This window comes from Sparus aurata, chromosome 9, assembly GCF_900880675.1.
Source record: "Sparus aurata chromosome 9, fSpaAur1.1, whole genome shotgun sequence".
NCBI classification, from domain to species: Eukaryota; Metazoa; Chordata; class Actinopteri; order Spariformes; family Sparidae; genus Sparus; species Sparus aurata.
In genome coordinates, this window is record NC_044195.1 from 2,197,076 (window position 1) to 2,200,583 (window position 3,508).

At 49.7% G+C, this 3,508-nt stretch overlaps 1 long non-coding RNA gene across 1 annotated transcript; it reads right to left on the reverse strand.

Annotated features, from left to right (window-relative positions):
• Positions 1-1,584: 1,584 nt before the first annotated feature.
• Positions 1,585-3,166, reverse strand: LOC115588364 (uncharacterized). The gene is made up of 2 exons (XR_003985323.1): positions 2,876-3,166; positions 1,585-2,798 (listed from the first exon to the last, which is right to left on the reverse strand). It is a non-coding gene; the product is annotated as an uncharacterized LOC115588364 (long non-coding RNA).
• Positions 3,167-3,508: the final 342 nt, after the last annotated feature.

Below are 3,508 nucleotides of genomic sequence, written 5' to 3' on the forward strand. Positions count from 1 at the left end.
TCTCGGACTGTGGACACCATGGACCCAGTGTCCACTAAACAAGGAACTGTTACTCCCCCCATAACCACATCCATGTGTGGACAAGTGCTGATTAGCTTAGCTTCTCTGCGATCCCCCCACATGACAGGTGAGCCAGCGGCAACTCCCCTCGAACTTTGGCTCCGCAGTTCGACGGGCGCTAGTTTCCCGAAGGCTGAGCTGGATCCAGCCGGGAGACTGGCCGCGAGGAAGCAGACACTGACTGTTGAGGAGGGGCACGCTCTCCTCTGCACTCCCTGGCAAAGTGGCCTGGCTGCTGACATCGCCGGCAGATGACCGGACCACGGTAAGAATGGTTACGCTGCTGATTGATCTGCAGCTGAGCAAGAGTTTCTGTGAGATGTTTAAGCTGTTCCTGTTGGAGCTTCAACATTTGTTTCACCTCCTGCAGCTCTGAAGCCTGGGGTGGACTAGCCACTAAAGAAGCAGTCTGGACGCCACACTGCAAGCCCATCAACGAAGGAACTGAGTGGCTTCGGCCGCGCACACCCCCCTGGCAATCCCTCTCGCTCCCACCTAATTGCCTCTGCTCTAGCATCCAGCAGAGAGACGGTAGGCTGCCTGCGTACTAATTGTTTTAATTCTCGACGAAGGGAACCATCAATGACATTTTCGATAAACTGATCGCGCAGCAAAACATCTGCATTTAGCATCTCGCTTGGAGCACTTTGTTTCACCGCAGACATCAAACTCATTAACGCGAGGGAGAACTCTTGCAGAGTCTCCCAATCTTGTTGTCGCCTCGAGAAAAACGCCTCCTGTAAGGCAACGTACGAGTCGGCACAACCATACAGCTCTCGCAATACCACGATAATTTTGGCTGGGTCACTTCTATCAGCGGTCGAGCGATATTTTATTTCTTCACGCGCCTCTCCCTCTAGATGGTCAAAAAGAAAGAACGCTTGATCAAATGTGGACAGGTGGCGAGCCCTCATGCAAGCCTGAGCTTCCTCAATCCACTCCTCTAGCCCTATACCTGATCTACCCCGAAACGCTGGGCACTTTCTATCTCTGGGTACAAGGACCAGTCGCTCTGTTACAGGAGCGATAGAAGTGGACGGTGTGGGGAGAGGTTCAGCAGGAATGGCAGGTGCAGCACTAGGACCAGGCACGGGCGCAGCCTGCTCCTGCTGCAATCTGTCATTCTCCGCCCTCAACTGTGCCACCAAATCCCTCAACTCTTGTAGCTCTCCCTCCATTTTGATAAAGTTATAGCTAAACGGAACGCTAGAGCCACGGCTACAAAAAGAAAAACGATAGACTCACCGCTGGTTCGTCAAGCTGCCATTCATTCACACACAAGGCAATCTGAAAATCAACAGGCAAAAAGAAAACATGGAACACACATCTCTACCTCCACTGAGTGTATCCTGCCGACAACGCCAGGTTTGTGGCGACACGAGGGCTATTACTATGTTATACACCAGATACCAACAACGCCACCTTGGGTTAGGGCCCCAGGACCCGTACTAAAGGTCAATTATTACCTTCAAAACGAAAAGGACACTCAGGTTCGTTCACTCAGGGAGGGAGAGAGAGACGGCGTTCAATGATCATATACAATATTTTATTTATTAAAAGATAAGCACAAGATTGGCAATGCAACAGAAAGAAGGGAGCCCAACCAAAAAGGGGGACGTAGGCTGAGGCTTACCGGCTGGGAGAGGGGTTTGGTAGGGGAAGTGACATCCAAAAGAAAAAGGAGAACACCCCACGCACACAGCAAAACGTGACGTGCAAACAAAGAAAATCTTAAAAAGGGATCACACAGCACACAGGGGACCACCACCACCCAGGAGGACCACCACCACCACCATCAGCCTTCAGCACTAAAGGGGAGAGGAAAACACGATTAAAAGGGCTCAAATTTAAGGACAAAATCTTTTATAATGCGTGCCCACACATGTAAATGATCAATTAATAAACTGAAAAGTGTTAAATTAGATTAATAAATCAACCCAACAAACAAAAGAAACAAGTCTCTGGCCAGAGATATCAACTCAACAATTAACCAGTTTTAACAGTTTTAACTCAAATTGATCAAATTAACAACAGAAATTCAACCATTAACCAGGGAATAAATAAATAAACAATTAAACCAAACCTTGCCAGATTGCACTTAAGACACACACACACGCAGAATTACAGTTTTAGTGAGTGGCTGAGAGTTCTAGCAAACTCGTTGCATCCAGTACGAGTGACAGCCACACACACACGAAGCAGCACCGCACTTAGCAGCAGGAAACAGGCTGACCACCGGCGGCTGACCGGACCAGAGCCAGGCCGTCGGAGCAGCAGCAGCAAAGCAGCAGAACAGCGGCGAAGCAGCAGAACAGCGACAGACAGCGGCGAAGCAGCGGTAGCAAGGTAGCAGAACAGCGGCGAAGCAGCAGAACAGCGGCAGACAGCGGCGAAGCAGCGGTAGCAAGGTAGCAGCGGTAAAAGCCGTGATTAATCAGCTGTGCTCGCAGCTAACGTTAGCATTAGCTTAGCGTTAGCGTTTCAGTTCCAGCTATAAGTCAGAGTGCATTGGCATCCCTCCCAAAGAGGGAGAGGGGTGAAGAAACCAAATGTAGCAGGGAAGACAGCCACCATGCAGCACACAACCAGCAGACTGTTAGAGGGAGAGGAGCAGAAGAGGGGCTTAGCACCTGGCTACAGCAATAAATGGCAGAAGCATGTCATCACTCACCAATGCTCTGGTTGCAGCAATAAACAGTCCCTGACCGGTTGGCTCGACCGCGGTGAAGACGCCAAGTCTATTAGGGAACGACGGTTTTAATTAAATGAAACACGGACGAATATACAAAAAAACAGCACGGCAATGTGCGCTTACCTGTGCTCGGGCGCTAGCGGCACATACGACGACCCGGAAGTAGGCGGGCCGAAAAGGCAGGAAGCGAGAGGTCAGGAGGGGGGACACGGCCTACTTTTATCCCCTTGGGAAGAGCAGTGATTGGCTAATAAGCCAGAGGGACCGTGATGCAGCCAAACTAAGTCTAATAGGGCAGTGGTGCCTCATACCACTACATAATGTTTTATTGCATTGTGTTTTTTACTACGTTAGTGGTTAAGAGACAATGGGCTAGGACTGAGCTTCCATGGTGATTTGGCAATACTGACTCAAGTGACTCGCACAACCCAGTTCAGTTTAGTGAGTGACTCATAATGACTCGAATCCTTAAAAGGAACTGTATTTACCAGCTCTAATAGATATGTACTTTATATGGCACCACTTCAAAAAACTATTCCTTTAACCCAGCGCAAAGCCAAGCTGCAAGCTGCAGCTAACCAAGAATGACTTGCCGAGATGCAGAAAAGCTACTACGTGGGAAAGCGTGACAACTCCCGCCTGCAATACCATGTCCAGGCCGGGAAAGATGATTCCCGTACACAGGAAGATCGGTTTGGAGTTCAACAGACAGATGAACTGCTCCCTGTGGTGTTGCCCCTGACCCCATGACACTTT